The 22,578-nt window shown below is 45.9% G+C and overlaps 1 long non-coding RNA gene across 1 annotated transcript in view; it reads right to left on the bottom strand.

The window, feature by feature from the left end:
* The window catches only part of LOC143816548 (uncharacterized), a 187,476-nt gene that overhangs the window by 62,832 nt on the left and 102,066 nt on the right, over positions 1-22,578 (bottom strand). Inside the window, exon 2 of the long non-coding RNA XR_013223957.1 lies at positions 20,214-20,269. This is a non-coding gene — a long non-coding RNA (uncharacterized LOC143816548). The remainder of the gene's footprint in view (positions 1-20,213; positions 20,270-22,578) is intronic.

The following is a 22,578-nucleotide window of genomic DNA, read 5'->3' on the forward strand; positions in this document are numbered from 1 at the left end:
TACATCTTGTACTTAATGTGTGTTCTACTTACCTATAAAAATATGTATTGATATATCATATTTCTAAATTTATGTAGATATGATATAGAGTTATTAACCCTATATGCTAATGAGTACGTATGTTATATACGTATTTCCGATGACATTTTTGATTTTGTTCACAGTTTAAACGTTGTTCATTCGCGGTAGCGGTATCCAAAATATACAGTTGGGCATAAGCTGGAACTTGATCATCACTGGGATGTAGGGTTCCAGTACGATGATATATTTGTCCATGTATATGGAAACAGTAAGGGCCATATCCAGGTGGAGGGGATATATTGGCACCCATGGAGGCGAAAGCAAATGAGCTGTTAATACTACGAATATTTTCCATGAGATTCTTACTGAACTCACTCTCCCCTGTCAGCAATCGTTTAAAGACCTCGGGATATTGGGGTATAGGTATATGCACTTTACTCTTGTGACAACACAGAGTAAAATTTTTATCTGCTGGTATCTCAGCATTAAAATCTAATGCTTGACAATGTTCACATAAATAGTTCATAGGACCACAGGAGTGTTCTACTATGGTACTGTCATCATTAGTAAAACCTGTAGGATGTTGAGGTACAGGTTGTGGTAACGGAGCATTGGAATGTTTCTTTAAGCCAACATATATAAAGCGTGGACCTGGTAGAGGATCTTCACTGTCCACAGATTCAATCACTGAGGAGTTGGAAGGTGTATCGTGGTCAGGGTTTATTAATATGGAGGTGCAAGCGTTTTTTTTGCGCCGTTCATGGCGTGCACCAGCTGCATTTGGTAATGGTTTGTTTGTTGCCTTAGAAGAGTCAGGTGTGAAGCATGTCTTATAAGCAGACTTAACGGTGTACAGGCGACGGCGTTTATCATTTGGAGTGTAAGTAGGACAGTGTTTGCGCTTACGTGCAGATTTACCAACGGTTAAAGGAGCTTGAGGCTGCACACATTCTATGAATGGAGACAAAGAAGCTGTATTGTGGGCAGAATCTATGACTGAGGACGTGGAAATATTATGTTTGCAACGTTGAGAGCGTGCAGCAGCAGCTTTATTACTTAATCGATTAGTTTTGTCCTCAAAAGACTCATTAGTAATGCGTTTATTGCAAGCAGCATTAACAGTGTCCAGGCGCTTCTGTCTGTCCTCTGTAGTCTCGTTAGCACGCTGTTTGTGCTTACGTGCGGCATCGGCGGCTTTTCGCTCTGCGTCATTGGTATACTTATTATCAGACCTGATGTTACGTGCGCCATCAGCAGCTTTGGGCTCTGTGTCATTAGTATACTTAACAGTGTCCAGGCGCTTGCATCTCTCCTCTGTACTCTTGTTAACACGCTGTTTACGCTTACGTGCGGCATCGGCGGCTTTTCGCTCTGCATCATTACCATACTTTATATCAGACCTGATCTTACGTGCGCCATCAGCAGCTTTGGACTCTGTGTCATTACTATACTTAACAGTGTCCAGGCGCTTGCATCTATCCTCTGTACTCTTGTTAGCACGCTGTTTACGCTTACGTGCGGCATCGGCGTCTTTTTGCTCTGCATTATTAGTATACTTTATATCAGACCTAATCTTACGTGCGCCATCAGCAGCTTTGGGCTCTGTGTCATTAGTATCCTTACTATTAGAGCTCATGTTGGCTAAGCTAAACAGCTTTAAGCGTGGTGGTGGCAAACAACAGGTTAATAAGAGGCAGTGTCAGGTAGTAGGAAAATAGCCAGTTAATAATAGGCAATAGTTCTTTGCAGGAATACAGATATTAATAAATAGGCAGTTTATATTGCAGAGAAATTGCTGGGCAATAATGGACAATGTCCTTATGTGGCAAATAATAGAGCAATATACCCAGTGTGGCAAAGAAGAGGTTAATAAACGGCAGTCTCTCAGTATAACAGTCAGTGAATAATAGGCAGTATATGGAGAAAACACCAAACAAAAGTTCAAAATTGGTGTGAAAATGTCACTGAACCACTTCACAACTAAATATATATAGTTTTGGTAAATGGTATTATCATTTTTTTGACGAAATTCAGCAGGAGCTTGAAGAGCGACGTCACTGGGACCGCCTCCACGCAGTAGAAACTTGCTGTGAGGTAAAAATTCAAAAATCACACCAAAATGGCGGGCGGAGTGTGTCACAGTACGGCACATTTCTGATTGGTCGCTCGCGGCAGGCGGCAACCAATCAGAAAAGTGCCGCGCACCCCGAAGGCATATATCTTTGTCCACCCTGAGCGGGTGTAGGACGCTGGTGACGTCACTTATCTCCGGACATTATCTCCGGACAAAGCCACGGAAGTTGGCACAAATTGCCGGAAGTAGTATTCTAGGCAATTATATATTAGATTGTCCTGTCACCAGCCATGTGTACGATTATCGGCCGAAAGCCTCTCTGGAACCAATAATCACCCCATGTAAAGGTATCTTTATAAGTTAAAGATTCAGAATACTATGACTTTTATCATATCCTGAACAGTCAAGTTTTTAATGAACCGTTAAGGTTTTCTGGTTGAAGTAAAAAAAACTCTGAGTGTTTACAGTTTGAAACCATAAAATGTTGAAAAATTATGTCATTCTTGAGTATATCACTCAATGGTGCTCATAAACGTGTCAAATTTGATCTATAATATACTTTAATATACGTTACTTTAATCTTTAATATACTTAAGAACAGGGCCCCAGACATCACACAGGGGGTCTGAAACACCGCACAGTGGTCCAAAATATTGCTGTGCTCTGCCTGGGGCCCCATATGCTGCCTGGGGCCCCTGTGCTCTGCCTGGGGCCCCTGTGCTCTGCCTGGGGCCCCATGTTCTGCCTGGGGCCCCTGTGCTCTGCCTGGGGCCACTGTGCTCTGCCTGGGGGACTGTGCTCTGCCTGGGGCCCCATATGCTGCCTGGGGCCCCTGTGCTCTGCCTGGGGCCCCATATGCTGCCTGGGGCCCCTGTGCTCTGCCTGGGGCCCCATAGGCTGCCTGGGGCCCCTGTGCTCTACCTGGGACCACTGTGCTCTGCCAGGGGCCCCATATGCTGCCTGGGGCCCCTGTGCTCTGCCTGGGGCCCCTGTGCTCTGCCTGGGGACCCATGTTCTGCCTGGGGCCACTGTGCTCTGCCTGGGGCCCCATAGGCTGCCTGGGGCCCCTGTGCGCTGCCTGGGACCACTGTGCTCTGCCTGGGGCCCCATATGCTGCCTGGGGCCCCTGTGCTCTGCCTGTGGCCACTGTGCTCTGCCTGGGGCCCCATATGCTGCCTGGGGCCCCTGTGCTCTGCCTGGGGCCCCATATGCTGCCTGGGGCCCCTGTGCTCTGCCTGGGGCCCCATATGCTGCCTGGGGCCCCTGTGCTCTGCCTGGGGCCACTGTGCTCTGCCTGGGGCCCCATATGCTGCTTGGGGCCCCTGTGCTCTGCCTGGGGCCCCATATGCTGCCTGGGGCCCCTGTGCTCTGCCTGGGGCTCCTGTGCTCTGCCTGGGGCCCCATGTTCTGCCTGGGGCCCCTGTGCTCTGCCTGGGGCCACTGTGCTCTGCCTGGGGCCCCATATGCTGCCTGGGGCCCCTGTGCTCTGCCTGGGGCCCCATATGCTGCCTGGGGCCCCTGTGCTCTGCCTGGGGCCCCATAGGCTGCCTGGGGCCCCTGTTCTCTACCTGGGACCACTGTGCTCTGCCTGGGGCCCCATATGCTGCCTGGGGCCCCTGTGCTCTGCCTGGGGCCCCTGTGCTCTGCCTGGGGCCCCATGTTCTGCCTGGGGCCACTGTGCTCTGCCTGGGGCCCCATAGGCCGCCTGGGGCCCCTGTGCTCTGCCTGGGACCACTGTGCTCTGCCTGGGGCCCCTGTGCTCTGCCTGGGGCCCCTGTGCTCTGCCTGGGGCCACTGTGCTCTGCCTGGGGCCCCATATGCTGCCTTGGGCCCCTGTGCTCTGCCTGGGGCCCCATATGCTACCTGGGGCCCCATATGCTACCTGGGGCCCCTGTGCTCTGCCTGGGGCCCCTGTGCTCTGCCTGGGGCCCCATGTTCTGCCTGGCGCCCCTGTGCTCTGCCTGGGGCCACTGTGCTCTGCCTGGGGCCCCATATGCTGCCTGGGGCCCCATACGCTGCGTGTGGCCCCTGTGCTCTGCCTGGGGCCCCTGTGCTCTGCCTGGGGCCCCATGTTCTGCCTGGGGCCACTGTGCTCTGCCTGGGGCCCCATAAGCTGCCTGGGGCCCCTGTGCTCTGCCTGGGGCCACTGTGCTCTGCCTGGGGCCCCATATGCTGCCTGGGGCCCCTGTGCTCTGCCTGGGGCCCCTGTGCTCTGCCTGGGGCCCCTGTGCTCTGCCTGGGGCCCCTGTGCTCTGCCTGGGGCCCCATGTTCTGCCTGGGGCCCCTGTGCTCTGCCTGGGGCCACTGTGCTCTGCCTGGGGCCCCATATGCTGCCTGGGGCCCCTGTGCTCTGCCTGAGGCCCCATATGCTGCCTGGGGCCCCTGTGCTCTGCCTGGGGCCCCTGTGCTCTGCCTGGGGCCCCATGTTCTGCCTGGGGCCACTGTGCTCTGCCTGGGGCCCCATAGGCTGCCTGGGGCCCCTGTGCTCTGCCTGGGACCACTGTGCTCTGCCTGGGGCCCCATATGCTGCCTGGGGCCCCTGTGCTCTGCCTGGGGCCACTGTGCTCTGCCTGGGGCCCCATATGCTGCCTGGGGCCCCTGTGCTCTGCCTGGGGCCCCATATGCTGCCTGGGGCCCCTGTGCTCTGCCTGGGTGTAGGACACTGGTGGCGTCACTTATCTCCGGACATTAGCTCCGGACATTAGCTCCGGACATTAGCTCCGGACAAAGCCACGGAAGTTGGCACAAATTGCAGGAAGTAGTATTCTAGGCAATTATATATTAGATTTCCAAAAAATTAAGAAAATTAATTCATTTTTAACACAGCAAAAGGGATCTCCCAAATTGTTATTTTCACAATCCGTATGAGGTAATAAATGCTTAGCGTCTAAATTCCTTGTATCTCAACGTTTCGGCTATAAAGCCTTTTTCAAGAGAAATAAGGTCCCTCTGCAATACATGTAAAACATATACGTCAAAATACTAATAAAAGTGAACATAACATAGGACATACAGAATAATACAACATGTTCCCCTTGTTTTCTCTTGTTAGTTTCACAAAATTCACCTTTTAAATGTCATAAGACGGCAATCTCATACTGTATGTACATGTGGGAGAAGCATCGCACAATAAGTTGTTATTAAAAGTCAATTTATCTGTGAACTAGTCGAACTAGTCATCTTTAGGAGAAAAAACTAGGTAGAAATCGCTATCCATGTGACTATATATCAAAGTGTGACTGCATATGATAATGTTGTAACATCTATTTATGTCCAATCTCATGGCAAGCAGACCAATTAAGTACCCCTTTGTGTGGAGACATAAAGTGAAATAATATCCAAAATCTGAAAAAATAAATAATAATAAATAATAAAGATAAATAATAAAGAGGACACAGTCCGCATACTTGCAACTCATAAGAAGCCGGATAGGGAAACCCACTGTGGGAACAGATTACATATTAAGTCCGAATACAATAAATGCAATACAATGTGCCGCGTTTGCAATCATCAGGTCCATTAATTACCTTAATCTTGTGGAGACGCCGTGTACATGCTAAAGCCCGAAGGGGGGAACCGCTAAACTGCAGGCATTGCGTGTCTAATGTGCGGCCGGCATTTTATCCTGTGCCTGTGCCTGTGCGCGTGCTCGTAAGAGTACTTCCGGGTGAGAGTGCAAGTGACGGCCGTGCGACGGAAATACCCGAACAGCCGAAGAAAGCCGAAGGAGTGCGTCTGCGCAGAAGAGCCCGGATCCGGACTCTAATTTCCACCCGAAGGCTGTAACAAGACAGGGAAAGGGGGATAATTAGTTACAAAGTCAATGCAGTAATAATACCATAAAGGTACATCAGCCAACACTTACATACGATGTATTTTGATTATATCATGGAAAGTTTTTTATTATTAAACCGTAGTGGACTATAATAAGATAGACTATATATAAATTATTTATAAAAAAATTAAAGGAACGGGAATCCTATTGGATTCACACGTTGCAGACTCTATCTCCATATGGTCTAAACAGAGAATACGAGGTCTCATATTAATTGGTGTCTTATAGGGTATTTTCTTTTTTTCCTCTTTTTTTCCTCTTTTTTTTCCTCTTTTTCCTCTTCTTGTTATTTATGGCACTTTTCCACTTATTGGATAAATTGCGTGGCATATGAAATGTCCATTGATAGGCTAATGGACGGACTAACCATCCTTACTCACTTTTATATATACTTCACCGCTCTCTATGGACATTCGACCTCCACCATAGTTTATATTATATTATATATAGTCTATCTTATTATAGTCCACTACGGTTTAATAATAAAAAACTTTCCATGATATAATCAAAATACATCGTATGTAAGTGTTGGCTGATGTACCTTTATGGTATTATTACTGCATTGACTTTGTAACTAATTATCCCCCTTTCCCTGTCTTGTTACAGCCTTCGGGTGGAAATTAGAGTCCGGATCCGGGCTCTTCTGCGCAGACGCACTCCTTCGGCTTTCTTCGGCTGTTCGGGTATTTCCGTCGCACGGCCGTCACTTGCACTCTCACCCGGAAGTACTCTTACGAGCACGCGCACAGGCACAGGATAAAATGCCGGCCGCACATTAGACACGCAATGCCTGCAGTTTAGCGGTTCCCCCCTTCGGGCTTTAGCATGTACACGGCGTCTCCACAAGATTAAGGTAATTAATGGACCTGATGATTGCAAACGTGGCACATTGTATTGCATTTATTGTATTCGGACTTAATATGTAATCTGTTCCCACAGTGGGTTTCCCTATCCGGCTTCTTATGAGTTGCAAGTATGCGGACTGTGTCCTCTTTATTATTTATCTTTATTATTTATTATTATTTATTTTTTCAGATTTTGGATATTATTTCACTTTATGTCTCCACACAAAGGGGTACTTAATTGGTCTGCTTGCCATGAGATTGGACATAAATAGATGTTACAACATTATCATATGCAGTCACACTTTGATATATAGTCACATGGATAGCGATTTCTACCTAGTTTTTTCTCCTAAAGATGACTAGTTCGACTAGTTCACAGATAAATTGACTTTTAATAACAACTTATTGTGCGATGCTTCTCCCAAATGTACATACAGTATGAGATTGCCGTCTTATGACATTTAAAAGGTGAATTTTGTGAAACTAACAAGAGAAAACAAGGGGAACATGTTGTATTATTCTGTATGTCCTATGTTATGTTCACTTTTATTAGTATTTTGACGTATATGTTTTACATGTATTGCAGAGGGACCTTATTTCTCTTGAAAAAGGCTTTATAGCCGAAACGTTGAGATACAAGGAATTTAGACGCTAAGCATTTATTACCTCATACGGATTGTGAAAATAACAATTTGGGAGATCCCTTTTGCTGTGTTAAAAATGAATTAATTTTCTTAATTTTTTGGAAATTCACCATATTCTTTTTGCAATAATAAAAAAATAATTGAAGAATGAGAAGTTTCTCTATTGTCAAGTAGTGTGCCGGAGTTTTTGTATAGTATCAATATTTTTTCCTGAGCACCTATATTGAATAAGCATCTATATTCAGTGAGCACCTTCCCTACCAGTATAATCAGTTGAACCAAAACTCAGGCCCAGAGTATAAAACAACACAATGTAAGTGGCAGAAAGTGGCTGGCTGATATGCGACAAACTAACAGGACAGAAGTATATCCACTTTGTGAGGATTTGAATCTCCCCTTTTTTGTTGGGGAGACTGAACCAAAACTCAGGCCCAGTGTATAAAACAGCACAATGTAAGTGGCAGAAAGTGGCTGGAAGATATATGAAAAAATACAAGGACTGTAGTACAATTTCAATCTCCCTACAATGATCTCAGGACAAGTATGGCAGCAATAAAAAGGACTGCTGCACACAAAAGTGCACTGTGGACAAATAAACAAGATAACTGTGCTGAAAGGAGCAACAGGATTTTTGCTTTTAAAAAAGCAGTTGGTTTGCACAGCAGCGTGCAAACAGCAATGCAGCTGTCAGGGAGCCTTATAAGGCATCCTAATAAGCTACAGAGCTGATGCACAAAAATATAGCCTCCACTGTCCCTGCAAAAAAAAGGTGGTGTTGGACAGTGGAAATCGCTACAGCACAAGCGGTTTGGGGGTTAATCTTCCCTTCCTAACTATATCCCTTCTTCTGATGAAGCTGCAGCAACCTCTCCCTATGCTAAGATCGGCAGAAGTAAGATGGCGGTCGGCGTGCACGCCCCTTTATAGCCCCTGTGACGCCACAGAAAGCAAGCCAATCACTGTCATGCCCTTCTCTAAGATGGTGGGGACCGAGACCTATGTCATCACGCTGCCCACGCTCTGCGTCCTCCTTCATTGGCTGAAAAATGGTGGTGAAAGCATCATATGAAACGCGACTTTGGCCCGGAGATCGCCAACCTCATGGCCGATCCCACACTAGGATCGGGTTGGGTTTCATGATTTTTGAATTTGTCCGATCCGTTTCGCTCAACCCTAATGGGCAACTGAGTTAAATGCTGCTGTTCAGTGAGTCTAAATACAGGCTCAATTGCAAATTGCAAATCACTTTATTAGGAGATTTGTCTTCAATTCTTCAAGACAAGTGCATTTAAGATGCTTCCAATCACCTTATTTTCATCACTCTATTTGTCTGCCTTCATCTGCATGAAGACACACGCACTATTGAATTGTATAGAGGCAAAATTATGTTCTTGTCATGATCATCTATTCTTCTTTTAATGTATCCCATGATTTTTGTTTTGTTTTGGCAGAAACTGCCTGACACTTGTCTCTAAATGTGAGGTTGCCATCAATCCATACACAAGTTTTTTCAGTGACAGTTTTACTCAGTGTTCTACAATTTAGTACATAATTATACATTTCATTTCCTATGTCCAAGTGCATGACTTTACATTTATCTACATTAAATTTTAATTGCCAATTCTCAGCTAAAGTCTCCAGCTTACATAAATCTCTCTAATATTAATTTATCCTCCTCTGTGTTGATTACCTTCCAGAGTACAGTAACAACTGAAAATATTAATATTCTACTCTGTACGCACTGTGAAATGCCATTAATTAATATGTTAAAAAGAAGAGGCCCCAATACTAACATCTGTGGTACTCCACAGTTAACTGTAACCCAATCTGAGTGTGTTATATTAATAACCACCCCCTATTTCCTATTCCTGACCCAATTGCTAACCCAGTTCCACATATTTTCCCATAGTCCTTTTTCTCTCATTTTATATACCAATCTTTTATGTGGCACCATATCAAACACATTTGAAATATCCAGATAGACAACATCCACAGGATTTCTCATTCTGGAACTTACCACTTCGTAGATACTGATCAGATTAGTTTGACGGGGCCCATCCCTCAGAAACCCATGTCAATTTTTGGGTCATGTAGTTATTTTTATTGACATACTTTAGGAAAGCCTCAAGGATTTTGCCCACGGTAGAGGTTAAACTTACCGGCCTATAATTTCTAGGCTCAGATTTTGTCCCCTTTTTCAATATTGTCACCTCAATTAATAAACGCCAGTCTTTTGCTACAGACCCTAATATTATAGAATCCTTAAAGGTAATCTGTCAGCAGTTTTTTTTTACTTTGCCATCCAGTCTAAGTAATGATAATGATGTCCTAGTGATAAAACCTTCTGTGGAGAAACGGGGTCAGTGGGTGCTCTCGTCTGCTGGCCCGGCTGTCTTTAGCAAGACTGCATGGACCACGACTCATATCATTGAACAACCGCTCTATTTCCCAGTGGGCAATACACTACACAAACAACACAGGGTTAAGGTAAAACAGTGTAGCAATACTTTATTGAACCACAGCACACAATAGCAAACAGAACAATCCCCCCATGGCTGGAATTGCTTGGTTACATGGGAGCATATAAAAGATCACTGCGTCTCCACGTATTTCAAGTATGACATGATGTCAGAGCTCCCAGGGTCACATGGGCGCATATAAAAGATCACTGCGTCTCCATGTATTTCCAGTATGACATGATGTCAGAGCTCCCAGGGCCGCTATTCCATCTGTGGATGCACGCACAGAGAAGAGGTAACGACAAGCATAGGGAGATGACCAGGAACTGTCCATAGAATCCATACAAGGTCCAAAGCCAGTTGACACGATGTCAGAGCTCCCAGGGTCGCTACTCCATCTGTAGATGCACGCACAGAGAAGGGGTAACGACAAGCATAGGGAGATGACCAAGAACTGTCCATAGAGTCCATACAAGGTCCAAAGCCAGTTGACATGATGTCAGAGCTCCCAGGGTCGCTACTCCATCTGTGGATGCACGCACAGAGAAGGGGTAAAACAAGCTTAGGGAGATGACCAAGAACTGTCCATAGAGTCCATACAAGGTCCAAAGCCAGTTGACACGAGAGTCACCACCTGGCTTATCTGACCATCTCCATGGAACCAGGCGACCAGTGGGTCCCAACCCTGGCTTTCTCCAAACATATACATGGTTCAGAGATGGTCACTGGATCAGATCTGTGTCCTTCCAACCGGAGCCGAAAACCCCTAGGTTGTTTCCTATAGAATCATAGATCAGTGTCCCTCGTGATGGTGCCATGATGAATTGGCTGCAGTCCTTTCTCTTGTCTGTTGGGTGGTTTGCAGAATATCTGGCTGGTAGCTCTGTGTTACTTCAGTCTCCCAGGATGTGATCTCTGAGTCTTTTTATACCCAAGGCATGTAAGCTATTTTTAGAATTACCCAGGGTCTTTCAGTCCAACATCAAGATAAGGTAAACAATGGTGATGGGATTAAGTAGCACTATAAGGGTACTGTCACACAGTACCATTTTGATCGCTACGACGGTACGATTCGTGACGTTCTAGCGATATCGTTACGATATCGCAGTGTCTGACACGCAGCAGCGATCAGGGATCCTGCTGAGAATCGTACGTCGTAGCAGATCATATGGAACTTTCTTTCGTCGCTTGATCACCCGCTGACATCGCTGGATCGTTGTGTGTGACAGCGATCCAGCGATGTGTTCGCTTGTAACCAGGGTAAACATCGGGTAACTAAGCGCAGGGCCGCGCTTAGTAACCCGATGTTTACCCTGGTTACCAGCGTAAACGTAAAAAAAACAAACAGTACATACTTACATTCCGGTGTCTGTCCTCCGGCGTCTCAGCTTCTCTACACTGTGTGAGCGCCGGCCAGCCAGAAAGCGAGCACAGCGGTGACGTCTGACGTCACCGCTCTGCTTTCCGGCTATGGCGCTTACACAGTGGAGAGAAGCAGAACGCCGGGGACAGACACCGGAATGTAAGTATGTACTGTTTGGTTTTTTTACGTTTACGCTGGTAACCACGGTAAACATCGGGTTACTAAGCGCGGCCCTGCGCTTAGTTACCCGATGTTTACCCTGGTTACCGGGGACTTCGGCATCGCTCCAGCGCCGTGATTGCAACGTGTGACCGCAGTCTACGACGCTGGAGCGATACTCATACGATCGCTGCGACGTCACGGATCGTGCCGTCGTAGCGATTAAAATGGTACTGTGTGACAGTACCCTTAGGCCATGTTCACACTTTGCGGGTGACCTCTGCGGGTTCTCCCGCAGCGGATTTGATAAATCTGAAGGGCAAAACCGCTGCGGTTATCCCTGCAGATTTATCGCGGTTTGTTCCGCGGTTTCCGCTGTGGGTTTCCGCCTATACTATTGATGCTGCATATGCAGCAATATGCAGCATCAATAGTAATGTTAAAAATAATAAAAATCGGTTATACTCACCCCCTCTGATGTCCGGATCTCCTCGGCGCTGCACCCGGCGGTCCGGTTCCAAAGATGATGTGCGAGAAGGACCCTTCGTGACGTCACGGTCATGTGACCGCGACGTCACGGTCATGTGACCGCGACGTCACCGCAGGTCCTGTTCGCACAGCAACTCTGACCGGCCGGCCGCGTGCAGCGCTGAGAGGTGAGTATAACCTGTTTTTTTATTTCTATTCTTTTTTTTACCCCAAATATGGTTCCAAGGGCTTGGAGGAGAGTCTCCTCTCCTCCACCCCGGGTACCACCCGCACATTATCCGCTTACTCCCGGCAATGTGGGCACAGCCCCATGCGGGAAGTAAGCGGATCAATGCATTTCTATGGGTGCAGAATCACAGCGATTCTGCACAAAGAAGAGACATGCTGCGGGTTTTAAACCGCTGCGTTTCTGCGCGGTTTTTCTCGCAGCATGTGCACAGCGGTTTGCGGTTTCCATAGGGTTTACATGTAAATGGAAACGCTATGGAAACTGCTGCGGACCCGCAGCATCAAAATCGCCGCGGTTCCGCGGTAAAAACCGCAAAGTGTGAACATGGCCTTAGCATATAAGCACACATCAATAAACAAAGCTTAACACACTCAATGTACAGTCACTATTACAGACTAAAGGTACCTTCACACATAATGATTTCGTTAACGATATCGTTGCAACGTCACGCTTTTGGTGACGTAGCAACGATCCCGCTTAACGATCTCGTTATGTGTGACAGCGACCAACGATCAGGCCCCTGCTGGGAGATCGTTGGTCATAGGGAATGATCAGGACCTTTTTTTGGTCGCTGATCACCCGCTGTCATCGCTGGATCGGCGTGTGTGACGCCGATCCAGCGATGTGTTCACTTGTAACCAGGGTAAATATCGGGTTACTAAGCGCAGGGCCGCGCTTAGTAACCCGATATTTACCCTGGTTACTATTGTAAAAGTTAAAAAAAAAACAATACATACTCACTGACGGCGGGGGACGTGACAGACATCGGAATGTGAGTATGTACTGTTTTTTTTCTTTTACTTTTACAATGGTAACCAGGGTAAATATCGGGTTACTAAGCGCGGCCCTGCACTTAGTAACCCGATGTTTACCCTGGTTACCCGGGGACTTCGGCATCATTGAAGACAGTTTCAACGATGCCGAAGTCGTTCCCCTGATCGTTGGTCGCTGGAGAGAGCTGTCTGTGTGACAGCTCCCCAGCGACCACACAACGACTTACCAAAAATCACGGCCAGGTCGTATCGCTGGTCGTGATCGTTGGTAAGTCGTTTAGTGTAACGGTACCTTTACACAGTATGTTAGATAGTATATCAGTTGGCAAGTCTGTCTTCTTGACCCACCAGACATAAACACTTGAATTCACAAGCCAATATACAGATAAAAAGCCAGTTCTTTTGGTTTTTGCAAAAACATGGTTGTCTGGGAAATTAAGATACAATCTGGTTTCTTCACACCTTCATTGTAAGTTAACAACAGCAAACAACTTGATAAGTGACACATCATTGAATTTATGCTGTGCTCAGATTACACAGCAAAAACCTGCTGACAGATTCTATTTAAATGTTAGAAATAATGGTCGGATTATCAAAGTACTTAATTCCTGCAGCACTCGGGGGTGTATGCATTCTGGCACTGGTGATTGTTAGGGGTCGAGTTCCCGCCTCTGCACAGGGGGAATCTCGGGCCATCTCCGCTGTGGTCTCCCATTCTTCTCCTGCCGCAGTGGAGCCTGCTCAGCGGAGACGTCGGTCCCAGCATCTTGCTCAGTCTGACTATGTGCAAAGGGTTACTGCTGCTTTTCCAGCTTCTGCCATTGAAGCGATTGCTGGGCAGCGGCGAGCAGACGCTTTTGGGACTAAGTCCTGCTTTTCTCCTTCTGAGCATGCCCAGGGTAAGACCTCTCATTGGAGATCGAGGGTCACATGCTTGGATACTGCAGCAAAGCCTGTTGGTTCTCCAGGAAGGTCCTGAAGGTGCTCAGGCTCTGTGGCAGCCTCTCATTGGTCCTTCTAGGAAGGTCTTGTACTTGCTGCAGCTATATAAGGTTCGCATGGCCGCACGGCCATGTGCTAGTATCAATGCATGTTATGAGTTTTGCGCCAATGTGGTCACGCTTGCATGGTTTCAGGGCCCCGGCTGAAATAAGCCACCTAGAATACCGGCTCCTCCGGTGAGGAGATTGTATGTTTGCCTCCTTGACTGCGTGACCACAAGCTTCTATCTGCTCAGCAGTAACTGTGTATTCCTGTGGAGTTTAACAGGACACAGTCCTTTCTTTATAGCGACTCTGTGAAGCAACAGAGATCGCTTCTACCGCCATATAGTGCCGCCGTTTGCCAGCAGTAGGTTATTTTCCTGAACGGTGGACCCCAGGCTGCGAACACACCAAATAACATCTCTATATTTACTCGGTGCATTCAGCCAGCCCTAATAGTGATTTGTCTCCTTTAGTGTTTTTAATGCTACACCGTACTTCCTGCTAGGTTAAGGAGACGTTTAATGGAGATTTAATGTTATCCCTGACCTTTTCAACTGCCATGGCTTGATTTGTTTTTAAACAATTTTTTTTCTATAATTACCGTATTTAATGCCTCGCCACTACCCTCTTACATAGTTACATAGTTACATAGGTTGAAAAAAGACTTTGGTCCATAAAGTTCAACCTTTCTCCCCCAATTATACATTTTATATCACTAAAATATTTATAGCCTACAATTGCTTTAATTTTCTAAATGCATTCTTGGTGTCATTTATTGCCCCTTATTATGGCTCTATTTAGCCATAGTGGTTTTCTGCCTTCCAAAGATCACAATAAGGCTCGGCTCACATTTATACTGTGCTCTGAGCTGAGTACTTACACCCGAGTTTCCATGTAAATCTCTGAAATATTTGATTCAGATAGAACCTCTGGAGAAAGATACCCTATAATGAGGCAGAAGGAGACACTGGACTCTGTCTGGCCTGTGGTCCGGTGGTGTCCATCTTTTTAAGCGTGCATAAAAGCACCGTCGGCCACAATTTTGTGCCCCTCTGAAAAGAACAATGCCGCTGAACAGAGGCCAGAGGAGTCCAGAGCAACTACGCTGCCTCATTGTAGTGAAAGGAATCCTTGGGGATTTCATCTAAATCACATCAATCGGAGATTTAGATGGGAAATCCGGTGTAAGTGCTCAACGTAGAGCACAGGATAAATGTGATCAAAAATGTTAAGTAAAATGTCCCCAACAAAAGCTTTAATCTACAAAAAAAGCAAGTCCCCACTCAGGTTGGACATCTGTTATTGGAAATATAGGGGGCTTGCACATTAATAGAAGCATAAAGGCCCTGAAAAATCTGTATGGCAAAAGAAATCCCCTCTCCCTTCTAAGCTTCACAGTGTTCTTAAACCACATTTAGCGTCCACACTGCGTCATTGTAGTAAAAGGATTCCTTGGGGATTTCATCTGAATCACATCATTCGGAGATTTAGATGGGAAATCTGGTGTAAGTGCTCAGCGTAGAGCACAGGATAAATGTGATCCAAAATGTTATGTAAAATGTCCCCAACAAAAGTTATGTGCACACGTCCGGATTTCTTGCAGAAATTTCCTGAAGAAAACCGGAAATTTTCTGCAAGAAATCCGCATTTTTTTTTTTGCGTTTTTTTTTCGTTTTTTTCGCGTTTTTTTAGCATTCTGCAAGCGTAATTAGCTTGCAGAATGCTAAAGTTTTCCAAGCGATCTGTAGCATCGCTTGGAAAACTAACTGACAGGTTGGTCACACTTGTCAAACATAGCGTTTGACAAGTGTGACCAACTTTTTACTATAGATGCTGCTTTTGCAGCATCTATAGTAAAAGATAGAATGTTTAAAAATAATAAAAAAAAAAAAAAAATATGCTTATACTCACCCACAGACAGCTGATCTCCTCACCGGCGTCCGTTCCGTATAGATGGTGTGTGCGCGCAGGACCTTCCATGATGTCGCGGTCACGTGAGCGGTCACATGACCGCTCACGACCAATCACAAGACAGTGACGTCATCACAGGTCCTTCACCGCACACCAGCTACAGGAACCGAAGCGGCAGCATGCAGCTGAGAGGCGGGAAGACATCGAAGGTGAGTATAGGACTATTTTTTATTTTAATTCTTATTTTTTGACCACTTATATGGTGCCCAGTCCGTGGAGGAGAGTCTCCTCTCCTCCACCCTGGGTACCAACCGCACATAATCTGCTTACTTCCCGCATGGTGGGCACAGCCCCGTGCGGGAAGTAAGCAGATCAATGGACTCCTAGGTGTGCGGAATCCCCTGCAATTCCGCATTTTAATGAACATGTTGCTTTTTTTTCCGCGATGCGATTTTTTCGCGGAAAAAAAGGCTACATTTGCACAAAAAATGCGGAATACACTGAAAATAATGGGAGGCATATGTTAGCGCTTTTTTTTGCGTTTTTTTCGCGTTTTTAGGGTATGTGCACACGTTGCGGATTTCTTGCAGAAATTTCCTGAAGAAAACCGGAAATTTTCTGCAAGAAATCCGCATTTTTTTTTTTTGCGTTTTTTTTCCGTTTTTTTCGCGTTTTTTTAGCATTCTGCAAGCGTAATTAGCTTGCAGAATGCTAAAGTTTTCCAAGCGATCTGTAGCATCGCTTGGAAAACTGACTGACAAGTTGGTCACACTTGTCAAACATACTGTTTGACAAGTGTGACCAACTTTTTACTATAGATGCAGTTTATGCAGCATCTATAGTAAAAGATAGTATGTTTAAAAATAATAAAAAAAATAAAAAAATGCTTATACTCACCGAGACATCTCATAAGCGGCGTCCGTTCGTCTTCCTATAGCTGGTCTGTGCGCACAGGGCCTTCCGTGACGTCACGGTCACGTGAGCGGTCACATGACCGCTCACGACCAATCACAGGACAGTGACGTCATCGGCAAGGTCCTTCGCCGCACACCAGCTACAGGAACCGAACGGCAGCGTGCAGCGGTGAGGCGGGAACACTGCGCGGGACATCGAGGGTGAGTATAGGACTATTTTTTATTTTATTTCTTATTTTTTGACCAGTTATATGGTGCCCAGTGCGTGGAGGAGAGTCTCCTCTCCTCCACCCTGGGTACCAACCGCACATAATCTGCTTACTTCCCGCATGGTGTGCACAGCCCCGTGCGGGAAGTAAGCAGATCAATGGACCCCTAGGTGTGCGGAATCCCTGCAATTCCGCATTTTTAATGAACATGTTTCTTTTTTTTCCGCTATGCGATTTTTTTCGCGGAAAAAATCGCAACATTTGCACAAAAAATGCGGAATACCTTGTAAATAATAGGAGGCATATGTTAGCGTTTTTTTTGCGTTTTTATCACGTTTTTATAGCGAAAAAACGCGAAAAAAACGCTAAAAATCCTGAACGAGTGCACATAGCCTTATAGCGAAAAAACGCGAAAAATACTGAACGTGTGCACATGGCCTTAGGCTATGTGCACACGTCAGGATTTCTGGCAGAAATTTTCCTGACAAAAACCGGACATTTCTACCAGAAATCCGCATGCGTTTTTACCGCGTTTTTACCGCGATTTTAGGCTACGTTCACATTTGCGGCTAGCGCCGCAGCGTCGGGCGCTGCAGCGGCGCCGCATGCATCATGCGCCCCTATATTTAACATGGGGGCGCATGGACATGCGGTGCACTTGCTTTTTGCGCCGCATGCGTCCCTGCGGCGCCCGCGTCGGGGCGCGGAGGACGCAGCAAGTTGCATTTTTGCTGCGTCCAAATTCAATGGAAAAAAGGACGCATGCGGCGCAAAAAGCAGCGTTGTGCATGTGTTCACATTTGCGCTGTGCGTTGCGGCGGCGACGCTGCGGCGCACACCGCAAATGTGAACGTAGCCTTACCGCGTTTTTGATGCGTTTTTTCCCCAATGCATAGAATAGCAGGAAAAACGCGAAAAAAACGCAAAATTAATGAACATGTTGCTTTTTTTTACCGCGATGCGTTTTTTTCGTGGAAAAAAATGCACCATGTGCACAAAACATGCAGAATGCATTCTAAATGATAGGATGCATAATGTATGCGTTTTTAATGAGTTTTTATAGCGTTTTTATCGCGAAAAAACCTGAACGTGTGCACATACCCTGAATCTACAAAAAAAGAAAGTCCCCACTCAGGTCTGTCATCTGGAAATATGGGGGGCTTCCACATTACTAGAAGCATAAAGGCTCTGGAAAAGCACTATGACAAAAGAAATCACCTCTCCCTTCTAAGCTTCACAGCGTGCAGGGCGGCCCGAACGTATAGGCGAACTAGGCGGCCGCTTAGGGTGCCGACCCTAAGGGGGCGCCAGAGAAAAAATAGAAAAAATTATTAAAAATCTTTTCAAAAGGCAAAAGGTGTATGGAGCGGAGCTGAATGTGTACGAGGTGTATGGAGCGGAGCTGAATGTGTACGAGGTGTATGGAGCGGAGCCATGTGTGTATGAGGTGTACGGAGCAGAGCCGTGTGTATGAGGTGTACGGAGCGGAGTCGTGTGTGTATGAGGTGTATGGAGCGGAGCTAAATGTGTACGAGGTGTACAGAGCGGAGCCGCGTGTGTACGAGGTGTATGGAGCGGAGCACGTGTGTACGGAGCGCAGCTACATGTGTACGGAGCGCAGCTACATGTGTAGGAGTAGCTATGTGTGGCCATTATACAGTACGAAGTATCATGTGCGGCCAGTATACAGTATGGAGCATCATGTGTGGTCATTATACAGTATGGAGCATCATGTGTGGCCATTATACAGTATGGAGCATCATGTGTGGCCATTATACAGTATGGAGCACTGTGTGGCCATATTTTTTTGTTTATAATTATTCTTTATGAAAGTGTGATCAGCAGTGCTAAATGGGTGTGATTGGGATGTGGATATGGGTGTGGCTAGTTATGAATGGGTGTGGTCAGAGGCGTGGCCTAAAATTTTCCGCGGCGCCCAAACTTTGTCCCTCTTCCCCATCTTCAAAAGTTGTGAGGTATGTTAAAAGTAGTAGGGGCGCAACAAAATAGTTTTGCCTAGGGCGCCGTAATCTCTCGGGCCGGCCCTGGCAGCGTGCTTAAACCACTTTTAGCATCCACACGTTTGGCATTTCTGTACCAATGAGAGCCTGCCTAATTCACTGGGTCAATTTCTCCAGAAGCCAGGGCCGGCTTTAGCGGCAAGCAGACCAGGCCCCCAGGGGCCCACAGCCAGTGGCTATGGGGCCCGTGAGTCAGGGAGGCCCCCATTTGCCGCCAGCGCTGACTCCCCCCATCGCCTCAGCCGCTGCTGCATTCAACTATGCCAGCATCTATGACGCCAGTACAGTTCAACGCAATGATGGAGGAGAGAGCGTCAGATGATGCTCCCTCTTCCATCATTCTCCTCTGCCTCTGACACTGTGGGTGCGAGATGAAGACACTTCATCGTGCACCCACTGTGTGCCGCCGCTGAGACAGGAGCCGAGCCTGGAGGGGCACGAGGAGAGGTGAGTATTGTGCGTGTTTTTTTAATATATCCATGAAGCTCCTGATGAAGACTTAACAAAACGTGCGTTGGGGCAGCGGGGACGCCAAGGTCACACAAGCTTCACAGCAGTAAGTATTATTCTTTCTAGCTATGTGCATTTTTACGGTTAGGTAATACAGATATCACCGCTAATTTATATTATGGTATTTTTACCAGCAATTAAAATAACATGCACATTACACTGTGTATAACCCTTGGTCTGTGTATCACAGTAGGTCATGTTGTTGGTTAAATAATCCCTCTAATTGCCTGTTTGGCAGTTTGATTACATTTCCAGGCTTCATATATATTACAATTTCTCATGATATTTTGAATCAATCTGCACTGGCACTTTTTTGTCTTGATATTAAACCCTCCTTTTTTGCATTGTCACCTGGAGCAAAATTATCAGTATTATATTCATAGGATGTTATTGTATCCATATTATAATGGTCTTATGGTGAATTCATAGTGTTACCAAGGTGTTGCTTTCTTGTCTGTTGATAATTTCGAAAGAAGGTTGTTTTGCAACCTTCTGTGTAACCTTGGCCCCTGCATTTCTGGTATCTAGCGGACCTTTTTACTCTTTTAATATTGTATACTTTAATAAAGATAGCACTTTTTGGATTATACTCTTGGTGGTGGTTTTCTTCTCCCCAGAGGTTTAGTGTTATTGTAATGTTTTTGAGTTCTCTTGTCCATAACTAATTTATGCGTGGGCATTTTTGTGTTAAATTCGTTTATCTGCAGGTTTTTTTTAAACAATTCTTTAGTTATCAAGTACATATACAAAAAGAAAGAAAATGGAACATACTGATTAGAGGCAATAACATAGTGTGGTTCACTGCATATATTCCATTTAGTATAGTCCTAAAGAAAATAAGAACAATTCAGAGAAACAATACAACACACATATAACAAGTGGCAAAATTATACCAATGAGACTTGCTTACTAAATAGACTCATTAAGTCTTGACAAGATTGAGAATTAAGATTATGGAACCAGTCATGGAACATATAACAGGAACTATGGAGTGGTCATGGCAGCATCGGATCAACAGGAGCGACAGATCCAGAACAGAAGAGCAAAGAAAGCAACTAAGTTAAGGTAAGATAGAAGGTGGACACCACTAATTAACCAAAATTCTCTCAAATTTGTGTATCCAGGGGCCCATATCTTTAAGAAAAGCAGATGACAGTGCAGTTCCCAGGTAGAAAGTTCTTCTAATCTATAAATCAAGCGTACTTTTTCAATCCATTCCTTTAATGAAGGAGGGGTGGTTTGTCTCCAATGCAAAGATATCAGGTGCTTGGCGGCAATGATTAATAAGGGAAGTAAACCATGCCTTCTTGTTCTATAGCTAGTCGAGGAGCAGGGCAAATGTACCCCCAAGGCTGTCAAGTCCGAAGTCAGGATGCGCAATGATTTCAACGTCTTATTAATATCATCCTATAATTGTTTCAAAACAGGACAAAACCAGAATATATGAGCCAAATTTCCTATATTGGATCTGCATCTCCAACAGAGAGTCTCTGACAACCCAAGATGGTATAAGTTCTCCAGGGTTCTATACCAACGGGAAATCTTAGGCTGGAGTCACACTTACCATATATAAAAAAAAAAAATTGGTCCGATTTTGACGGCCGAGAATCGCACAAATGTTTCCGAACAGTGATCTGTATGTAATCTGTTTGCAATGCCAGAATGCGATTTCCTCGCATCTAGTAACAGTGTGACATCCATATGCGATTTTAACATGATCTTTTACATACAGCAGTTTTTTCTATTTAAAAGCTCATGTTAAAATTGCATTGCATACGGATGCCATACGGCTGTCACACTGATGGTCCGTGTGGTGTGCGAGTTTTTCTCGCACCCATAGACTTGCATTGGCATGCTACGATTTCACTCGCACGTATAATACGGCCGAGAAAAAAAATGGATGATGGGAGCTGCCCCATAGATTAACATTGGTCCAAGTGCTATGCAATTTTTCTCGCATAGCACTCATCCATATTCCTCTATAGTGTGACTCCGGCCTTATAGGCGTTCTCCTGCAATACAGTGCATCTGGAGAATCCATGTAAATTATTGAGGATACTTCGGATGTCTTCATCAGGCAACTTGATATTAAGTTCCTTTTCCCAAGATATCAGGTATAAAGGGTTAAATTGAGCTGTTGGAGAGGAATATTATTATATATCTTCGAGATAATTTTAGGGATAGGAAACTTACCATATTTTTCGGACCATAAGATGCACTTTTTTCCCCAAAACCTTTTGGGGAAAATGGGGGTGTGTCTTATAGTCGCAATATACTTACAAATCCTGTGGCTGTGGTGGTGCGGCGGGGCTCTGTGGTGTGGTGGTGGTGGGCTGTGCTCTGGGGCAGTGGCAGCAGCTCTCTGTGCTCTGTGGGGGGCTCCGCCGGCATTTTGTCAAAGCCCAGAGGCCCCCACACATTCGTTGCTGCCATGTTGCGGTGGTGGCCTCCGGGAAAATGGCCGCCGGGCCGGGGGTGGCAAATGCTCAGATTCAGATCTCATCCCAAGATCTCGGGACGAGATCTCGTTGCCGAGATTTGAATCTGAGCATGCGCCGCCCCAGCCCAGCGGCCATCTTCCCGGAGGCTTTGACGAAATGTGTTATGATCTGGTGGCCTAGGAGCAGCATGAGAAGTACTCTGGAGAAGGTGGTACCTGTACTGACCGCAGACCCTGAACTTAACACCGCAAGTAGAAGTAGTCGTGGAATGTACCTAACACTCCCTGGACATCTCGACACAGCCGGAGGACTAATTACCCCTAGAGATAGAAAAGGGAAAACTATCTTGCCTCAGAGAAAAGCCCCAAAGGATAGACAGCCCCCCACAAATATTGACTGTGAGAGGAGAGGAAAATAACATACGCAGACTGAAATCCGAATTTAGCAAAGGGGGCCACTTTTAGCTAAATAGAAAGGCTAGGACAGAGTACTATGCGGTCAGTATTAAAACACTAGAAAATATCCACCACAGAAAATACAAAATCTCCACATTTAACTAAAGATATGGAGGGTATATCTGCATCTCCAGAGATACCAGCTTGGCTGAACAAATCCTTATACAGACCAAGCTGGACAAGACAAAACATGGAGAATAACTTGAACAATCAGGCCCACAGCATGTGGACTGCAAAAAA

This window comes from Ranitomeya variabilis, chromosome 3 (genome assembly GCF_051348905.1).
Source record: "Ranitomeya variabilis isolate aRanVar5 chromosome 3, aRanVar5.hap1, whole genome shotgun sequence".
Classification (NCBI taxonomy): domain Eukaryota; kingdom Metazoa; phylum Chordata; class Amphibia; order Anura; family Dendrobatidae; genus Ranitomeya; species Ranitomeya variabilis.